Source organism: Montipora capricornis, chromosome 11 (assembly GCF_036669925.1).
Source record: "Montipora capricornis isolate CH-2021 chromosome 11, ASM3666992v2, whole genome shotgun sequence".
Taxonomy (NCBI): Eukaryota; Metazoa; Cnidaria; class Anthozoa; order Scleractinia; family Acroporidae; genus Montipora; species Montipora capricornis.
Genome location: NC_090893.1, coordinates 30,231,273 through 30,241,272, shown reverse-complemented (window position 1 = coordinate 30,241,272; position 10,000 = coordinate 30,231,273). Strand labels below are relative to the sequence as shown.

The following is a 10,000-nucleotide window of genomic DNA, read 5'->3' as shown; positions in this document are numbered from 1 at the left end:
ACAAAGCAAGTCCTAAATATTTGGCAGTTCAGAGTTAATGTGAATTAGAAGTTCATTTGTATAACATAGTGTTTTGGCATGCTGCATTGCAGAGGTTTCCCCTCCACATAATGTATACAGTAATTTCAACAAATTGCTATTTACAGGGTGTCAAGTGGATAAAAGGGTCACAAAATAAGAAAATCTAAAAGTGGGAACAAAATAGCAGTATTAAATGGACATGCATCATTATAGTCACCATTGCGAGGTTCAAAATATTTGGTTTGTTAACATGAAGCACAAGCTTACAACATTTTTCTCTCTCCAGCCATAAGCATAAAAGATAGGAAAAATTCCCTGAAGAACAATCGAATTTTAAAGACACAAAAAAATAGGAAATAGCAATAGCTCGCATGCACCTTCATCAACTATCTACTGTGCAGCTTCCTACAGTTCCCCTATTATCTAACCCCTGATTTCAATCCATGGCGTTATAGTAAAACCTCCACACAAGTTTGCTAGTTGAAACTAGTAATTAAAATTTAGGAACTGGTGAAGAAGAGGACGTTAATAACGCTGGCATTTCTTATAAGGTTTTTTTCTGTTGACAAGAAGGAAAGTAAAATACATTAATTTTTAAAAGAACATTTAATAGGCTGTGCTTGCTTATGTTAGCTTGAGATTATATACAAAACGAAAGGAATAGCGAACTCATCTTACCTTAGCAGACTTCAACTGACAGGGCCGTCTCGGCTGAACTCCCACCTCAATCGATCTATGACATTTACTCGGAAATCTTGTGCATGAAGCCGCCGACGAAAATTCGATCACACAAGAGCGAAAGACTGTTAAGAAGTTTTACCACTGAAATACCGCTATTCCGAAAGAAAAAAGGTGTACACGATACTGTGGCTAAAAAAAATTCCTATAGCAAGTAATGCAACAAGACATCTTCGGCCGCCATTTTGTTTGTTATTTCGCTCGCTCGCTCGCGTGTCAAAAAAGCCTGGGCACAAGCAAATTATCAACCAATCAGACAAAAGTCCCCCTTGCTCTACGGACATTTTATCGATCCGACTAACTGCCCCTGGGTCTCCGAGGATGTGTTTACCTTGGAGACGCCCCCTCCCTGACACATTTGTCATAGGTTCAAATTTGACTTTTTTGCAAATATACCAAAGTTAAACATAAGTTTGAGTCTCTGGAGATTGGGTGAAGAGAGAAAAAGCAAAGTGATAGCAAAAGAACAGAGCAAAGAGATCGATACATGTGATTGGTAAGTTAGAAATTATTTATTCCGCTTGCCTTGAGATCCCGTGTTAAGACCAGTCCTGAACACTTTCTGAATTTGAACCTGGTAGTCTCTGTTTCAGCTTCTCGGTTACACTTGTAAATATCCAGCTAGTGTGCCTCCGAGTTCGGATCTTTTACAGTTGCTGTTGTTGTTCAACTGTGTCGTTTCGAACACGGACGGCTCCATACAAGTGGTTTAGAAAGAACCAATGACACCCAGCGAGTAATTTCGTTAAATATCGGTTTGGAAGGAAGGTGGGCTAGAATGTTCGAATACTTTCGAATATTTCAACTCATTTGTTGGAGGACAACTAATATTTTAGACATTTTTGTGAACATATTTCCTAGATATTTCGGAAAAGTAGTGAAGATGCTGAAGAGCGCGTAAACAATTCGAAACCAGTAATTTCGAAACCAGCTGAGTATTACTTTGTGATATTAGAAATAGAATAAAATCTGAAGTTTTTTTTGTTTTTTAGCCGCTATTCATCATCCCGCTTCCACCGCCGTAAAGTAGGATAATATTTAGCAAGCAAACGTTTGCACGATATGCTAATTAAATTTGTTTTATGCTTGGCGTGTCTATGGAAGTTTGGAGGCCTGTTGGAAGTTTAGAAACTAGAGGGAAGACTTACTCAGTACTCTCCAGATTTTCCAAATGCATCCGTAACTCTAAATATAGACACAGAGCTGAAGGCTTAAGCCAATTGTTATAAAATATATCGAAGGAAAATTTTACGAGCAAGCTTGATTGATGATTGTATTCAAATTTTGTAATAGAAACAGGAGGATGTAAACTGCAGGTTACAGGTCGTTGTTTTGCCATAACTGAAACAACTCAAACCTTTACAAAAATGCTAACCTTAGCCTTATACGTTATTTTATAGGCCTAATGTTAACATTAGTAAAGGTTTGGGTTGGCTGAATTTTGTTTGTAGCGGAGCTCCGCGCGCGCCGAAGGTCCCCAGGCAGTAAGAATAAATAACCAGGGAGCTCCGCTCCGCGGTATCATGATAAAATGATTGTGGCGTGTGCTCAGAAGGTGGCACCGTCCTTAAGATTCGTTCTATTGCCGTTCTTTTCAAATGATAGAAGATAGATGTAAGAACTTTCAGTGCTCCGCGCAACCTTGTCGATCCATCACTTGTATTCCTGAAGACAGATGTCTCACTCAAAAATTCAATATTAAAGTGCTAGTAGTAATTTTCGGATTATTAAAGTGCCTTCGACAGTCGCAGTTGAGGATACGAGCACAAAGTACTTCTTGAGATGGTTTCAATATAAGCGCCGAATACTATGACTCATGTGACAGAATTCAGTGCAATACTTTGCTCTTGGCAGTAAGTGCGATCTGTTTGATTTAAGAAGGTAGCTTTAGTCAAAATAACTACGGCTTATTTCTGAGTGTGGCTTGAGTACAGTTATTGGTATTCTACTCTTTTAAAGAGTTTTTTCTCGACTTTTTCTGGTGTTATCATCTTCATAAAGAAACATTGACGATACGAGAAGAATGCACCACAATTAACCAGGTTCAGCTCGAGTGCATTTTAGTTCGTCAAATGGAAATAACTTAGCCCGAAAGCAATGAAACGTGGATAAATGGGCTGCAACTTAAAGGCCATATCTCTACGGCAATAAAGGAAGACAGCAAAGGGCTTGCATATGTACCTCGTAAGTTACACTCGGAAACTAGTTAAGATGTGGATCATCGCAGTTAGAAACGTTACTTGAGCGGGTAACAAAGGAAAGCCTGAAGAATTCAGGATTGCAACGGGAATCCCGCGGCAAGCGTGAATTTTTCGTTACTTCTCGAGCAACAACCTGTCACTCGGGCAAGTAACGTCAATAATCAGCCACCTCTTCTTCAGTTTGTTCGCAAGTACAATCTCGAGGAGGTTTTGTCCTAGTCTCTCGTCTGTTTGTGAAAAAGAGAGTTTTAAAGACATTCGGGAAAAGCCAGGCACGACGGCTAAAGTTTTTGAAGCAAACGTGATTGAGTACTTTCATCATTCATGCAGTGTTTCTTCGTGCAAAAAATGCTGTCTGAAGTACGGCGAGATGGAAAGCCTAAAAAAGGGATGTTATAATGGTGATAGTCGTTTTCTTTAGATTCAATATTTAATACATTGTAATTTGTTAAAATCTGTAGATGCCTTTGTCCCCTATTCGTTAACTTTCTCATACAATGACAATGACTGAACGGTTTCATGACGTTAGCGGATGATTGTCTGCCAATACCTTTGTTTGTAGTAAGTGCTCTTTGTTTTTTGGTAAAGTTCGTGCAATAACGTCCTGTCTGTCTATCAACTTTATTGGTCTCATAAACAATATGTACTAACCACTGTACGTACAAATTAAAAAAAAAACCAACCCAAAGTTACTAGTAATCCGTCGCACAAATTATAGCCCCAATCAATTTAGCCCTCCTGACTTGCTCAGACGAACTTGACTGAACAAACTCTAGGGAAAGTGAGACTTAAAACTTCATTTACCTTCATGCTTGGCAGCTATTCTAATATTATAATGGATATCAACAAAATCATAACTGATACAAGAATACAAAAGGTTGGAATGTAGTCCAACAGTCGGGGCGCTTTACCTTCATGCTTGGCAGCTATTCTAATATTATAATGGATATCAACAAAATCGTAAAGGATAGAATAATACAAAAGGTTGCGTGTGGTCCACTGGTTAGGGCGCTATACTTCGTGCCTGCACTTATAATTATAATAATAGCCAACTGATTTGCCTCGGGCCACCGCTTTTTCATTGTCCCTGAAAAGCCTTTACGTATGTGGAGTGGTCAATTAAATATGAATCTATGTATATACGTATAGCTGACACTGAACATGACGAGGAAAGGGAAGAGGGTGAACTGATGAGAAATGGATTTTAAAGAAACGCCATTGTCGCCAAATACAGGCCCAAGCGTTTTGGTGAGGTGGAGAAAGCAAACTTTTGCTAAAAAATCGCTGTAACGTTAAAACAACTTTTGGCAAAGAGTAATCTCAAGCGGCCGCATGTCTACGGCATTTCAAGACACGCGTGCGTTCAATGGTTGCCTCAAACTCATCACGCATAGCCATTTACTCGAAAAGCAATTCCTGGGTAATATAACAGCCAAATGCATTCCACAATTTGCGAATTCAGTCAAACAAAACTCAAAAGATATTTCTAAACATTGCATTTGCTAGGAAATTAATGGGAAACAATACGAAATTGATTGAATCAATGGATTTGCCAGCTGCTGAATAGTTATAGATCCTGCCGATATGATTAACATTAAACCGTAAAGCAAGTTTTGCTGTCGTTTCTGCGAATGATCGTTACAGTCCTCTATCTTTTTTATTTATTATTATTATTTTAATTTCTATTATCCGGGTTGACGTAGTCAGTCCGCGCAGACGTTTCGGTCGATGGTATGTTTTCATCGAAGTCACAAATTGTTGTGTTATCTTTTTTAACTTTCCCGTATCCCGTACCTTTGGCCACAGCATAAGGGACGTCCCGAAAATTTCGCGATTTCATTGGCTGCAAGTATGAATCACGTGTAAGTTAGGTTGCGTCGCAGAAGGCAAAGTACAACTCAAATCTTCAGAATGGGGAGAGGGAGAAGGCATTTAACCTAGATCATTCTCGAAAGTTGCGCCAACCATTGCTTTCCTTCATAGCCGGCTGAGCAGGGATTTAAGCTCGGAAATCTTACAGCTGTGTTTTAGTAAAGCGTCCACTACTGAGTGGGGTTAATGTACGTCGTATCTCACAGATATTTTACATCGCGACCCGTAGGAGGAAAACAGCCATTAATTTTTAAGTTATCAAACGAACATTTCAACCGGGGAGCAAACATTTTGTCTAAACACCAAACTTGAAGCAACTTTCACATGTACGATACTCGTTAATAACATTCAGAAATCTAGCCAAAGTTCTCACTCAGATAAATTAAAGTGTTGCACTCTTTCGAAGATGTTACGGTTCATTACCTAGAGTACTTTTTTATCGCTCATGTTAATGTGGACACAAAAATAATGACTAAAGTAATTGCCACAAGAATAAATAATGTATTACCTGATATTATACATTGTCATCAAACGGGATATGTTAAGGATCGCTTTATAGGAGAAACCATTAGATCAATTTATGATACAATGGAATTTACGGCAGAGGAAAATATCCCAGACCTACTGATTTCAAAAAAGCCTTTGATAGCGTTGAATGGAATTTTCTATGCCGGTGTCTAGAGATATTTAACTTTGGGCCAGACTTTATTCACTGGGTGAAAACGTTTTACAAGAATATACAAAGCTGCTCCATAAATAACGGCATGGCGTCAAATTTCTTTTCGCTTGAACGCGGTGTTCGCCAAGGAGACCCTCTCTCTCCCTATCTTTTTATCGTAGCAGTGGAAACGCTAGCAATTGCCATTGACAGAACCCAAGTATAAAAGAAATTAGTATTGTATTGGTAAAAAAGAAACAAAACTCTTACAATACGCTGATGATCGTGACACCACGGCCATTCTCTCTGACACTAACTCTGCAAAAATATTGTTTGACCTACTAAACAGTTTTGAAAGCATCTCTGGTCTTAAAATTAATTATACAAAAAGTGAAGGCATGTGGATTGGATCATCCAAAAACAACAATGAAAAGCCATTTGGCATCAAATGGTCTGATGAACCTGTTAAAGCATTGGGAGTTCACTTTACTTATGATCAACACCTGCTTAAGGAAAGACTAGATAGCATTAAAAAACTTATAAACATTTGGTCGTCGAGGAATTTATCTATATATGGTAAAATTACAATAATCAAATCATTTCTTATTCCAAAGTTTGTTTTCATATGCTCTATGTTACCCACACCTAAGGAAGTGGTTAAAGAATTGAATGAAATGATATTCAAATTCCTATGGAACGGCACAGATAAGGTAACTCGAGTGTCAACAATAAATGAATATTCAGAGTGTGGTCTAAAAATGATTGATCTGGAGTGCATGGTGAATGAAGTCTTTAAGGTTAGCATGGCTTGAAAGGATTTTTAATAATAATGATGGAATATGGAAGAGATATCTGGGACACAAATTACAACCCTTCGGTGGTATCAAAGAATATATAATTTCTTGCCAATTTTACCATGAACTTTTGTCATGGTGGTCAGAATTCCGCGAAACGTTCCCTTCATTAGAAAAAGATTGGGATAATATTATTTGGAATAGCAGAGAAATAGGTATAGATAAAAAACCAGTTTTTACAAAAATTACTTTGATTGCAGAATTGTTTACACGCATAACCTTCTACTGGACCTTGACAACAGACAATCTTACAGCATATTCTCAAAAACTATAAAGAAAACTAACTTTCTGCAGTGGGCCGGCCTTCGTCATTCTATGCCACCCCATTTAAAAGGCACCAATAAGTCTCCGTCTATAACAGCCCTCACATTTGTGACGGAATACAAAGTCTTTGACGAAATGGAAAAGAAATCAAAAGTTTATTATTCACTTCTTGTCGGAAAGAAAGCGCAGCCACCCTGTATAGTCCATACACTGCAAAGAAATTTTAATTAACGGTTTTCTGATCAAATAGAGCACTTTTTTATTTTAGCTCACCGTGTTGCCCTCGAATCATACGTCAAGGCCTTTCAATACAAATTTCTTTCTTATCTCTATAATCTACACCCACACAAAATTGCACAAAATCGGTTTTAGACCGAATGATCTGTGCAGTTTTTGTAAGGCTCGGTCAGAAACTTTAAGCCACTTTTTTATCAATGTTCACATTCCAGACATTTCTGGACATTTCATCAACGGGTACACCTCTCTTTGGAAAATGTTTTATATGGAATAATATCGCAAAAATGCCCCTTACTTAATTTACTCAATTATTTTGTTATCATTGGGAAATTGTTTTTGTGTGACTGCAGAAGAAGCCAAATTAATCCAGAAATTACTGGGTTTAACAACAGAATTGTTGTCAAGTGCGAAACAGAAAGGAAAATTAAAAACACGAAAGACTATTTTAAAAAGAAATGGGTGATCATACCAACTCGATAAGCCTATTCGTCTGTTGTTCTATTGTTTGTTGTTGTTGTTGTTGTTGTGTCTGTTTGTCTCTCTCTTTTTAGCTATTTATAATGTAAGGCGTTTTATCCTAACATAAAAATCCACCCTTCAATCTTTAATTTCTTAATAATTAATTTGTTGTAGTTCATTGTCGTAAAACATTGTTAATTAATTTGTCTATTGTGAAAATTAATATATATATATATATATAACTGCAGACAGTACTGTTTGGGCCTTCTGAGCCTCATCAGTGCAGTGCTGATGTCTAGGATGGAGGTTAAGCTTATAAAGCCACCCCAAATGTCCCACGCATGTGGTACATCTAAGCCATGCCAGAGTGCTCAAACTAGCGAGCTAGTGAGCATGAGCAATTGCTAGCGGCAATGACTCATCCTAGTAGAGTGCTCAATTTGAACATGAAAGCAAAAGCTTTGTAATGCCAAAGAGCTATATCTAACTGCAATATATATATATATACCGTAGAATGAAGAAATGAAACCCATCCCGTTAATCAACTGATTAATTATAGCGAATGAAAAACATGAAGAATTGCCCTGAGCGGGATTTGAACCCACGTCCCCCTGAATACCGGTAGGGTGTGATGACCACTACACCATCAGGACAACCACGCTGGCAACGCAGCTATCGAGACAGTGAATTGGCCTATCGTGAGTATCCCGGGATTCTTTCACGGGTGGGATGGGAAAGCCTGAACCCCTTCATAGCCTTAAACCTAAGGATCGACTAACGATTCACAGGCAAACACCAACTTAGGCATCAACTAATCAGAGGGATCAAGTTAATGATGCAGGCTTATTTATATAGACCGTAGAATGAAGAAATGAAACCCATCCCGTTAATCAACTGATTAATTATAGCGAATGAAAAACATGAAGAATTGCCCTGAGCGGGATTTGAACCCACGTCCCCCTGAATACCGGTAGGGTGTGATGACCACTACACCATCAGGACAACCACGCTGGCAACGCAGCTATCGAGACATTGAATTGGCCTATCGTGAGTATCCCGGGATTCTTTCACGGGTGGGATGGGAAAGCCTGAACCCCTTCATAGCCTTAAACCTAAGGATCGACTAACGATTCACAGGCAAACACCAACTTAGGCATCAACTAATCAGAGGGATCAAGTTAATGATGCAGGCTTATTTATATAGACCGTAGAATGAAGAAATGAAACCCATCCCGTTAATCAACTGATTAATTATAGCGAATGAAAAACATGAAGAATTGCCCTGAGCGGGATTTGAACCCACGTCCCCCTGAATACCGGTAGGGTGTGATGACCACTACACCATCAGGACAACCACGCTGGCAACGCAGCTATCGAGACATTGAATTGGCCTATCGTGAGTATCCCGGGATTCTTTCACGGGTGGGATGGGAAAGCCTAAGCCCCTTCATAGCCTTAAACCTAAGGATCGACTAACGATTCACAGGCAAACACCAACTTAGGCATCAACTAATCAGAGGGATCAAGTTAATGATGCAGGCTTATTTATATAGACCGTAGAATGAAGAAATGAAACCCATCCCGTTAACCAACTGATTAATTATAGCGAATGAAAAACATGAAGAATTGCCCTGAGCGGGATTTGAACCCACGTCCCCCTGAATACCAGTAGGGTGTGATTTCCACTACACCATCAGGACAACCACGCTGGCAACGCAGCTATCGAGACATTGAATTGGCCTATCGTGAGTATCCCGGGATTCTTTCACGGGTGGGATGGGAAAGCCTGAACCCCTTCATAGCCTTAAACCTAAGGATCGACTAACTCGAAGCTCTAGCTTCATTAGCCATTGAGCACTCTGCGAGGGCTTATTGGCAACTCACATTTAGTATTTAGTATATATATATATATATATATATATACTAAATACTAAATGTGAGTTGCCAATAAGCCCTCGCAGAGTGCTCAATGGCTAATGAAGCTAGAGCTGTGCATACAGTTACAGTTACAAGTAAGATAGACTACATTCCGTGGTCGACAAATTTGTTTCGTAGGACCATGTCCCACTCTTCAGGATCGTACAATGGTTACTATCTCTACAGGATTACTGTTTTTACATGATGATTTTTTTATCCTGCTACCCATGCGCGTACTTGTAAATTACTGTGCACCACACAGCACGCACTTGCGTGCACGCCAAGAGTAACCATCCACCATGTATATTGAAGAGAATACCGGAAAGCGTAAACCAGAGGCTATCAGACATTTCGTCCGATGAATCTACATTCAACAACGCAGTACCACCATACCAAGCGGCCCTGGACAAGAGTGGGTACCAATATACATTGAAATTCCAACCAGGACCGAGCAGAGGAAGGACTGTCAGAGCAAGGAAAAGAATCATCACCTGGTTTAACCCGCCTTATGATGCACAGGTCAAGACTAACCTAGGAAAACAGTTCTTACGAATCGAAGACGAATGTTTCCCCAAAGGCCACGCCCTTAGACCAATTTTTAACCGTAACACGTTAAAGCTATCATATAATTGCATGCCCAATGTCAAAAGCATAATCGACAAGCACAATAAGCGCGTGCTACGAACGCTAGAACCCGAGATAGCCAATGTAGAAAGATCATGTAATTGCTGGAAAAAAGACCAATGCCCCCTTGACAACCAATGCTTAACAAAGGGTAT

The 10,000-nt window shown here is 39.2% G+C and overlaps 1 protein-coding gene across 4 annotated transcripts in view; it reads left to right on the top strand.

The window, feature by feature from the left end:
• The first annotated feature begins 1,090 nt into the window (after positions 1 to 1,090).
• LOC138022797 (N-acetyllactosaminide beta-1,6-N-acetylglucosaminyl-transferase-like) overlaps positions 1,091 to 10,000 on the top strand; it is a 24,803-nt gene continuing 15,893 nt past the window's right edge. For all 4 annotated transcript variants that reach the window (XR_011126640.1, XM_068869753.1, XM_068869755.1 and 1 more), the window contains exon 1: positions 1,091 to 1,255. The gene's annotated coding sequence lies outside the window, so the exon portion shown is untranslated. The remainder of the gene's footprint in view (positions 1,256 to 10,000) is intronic.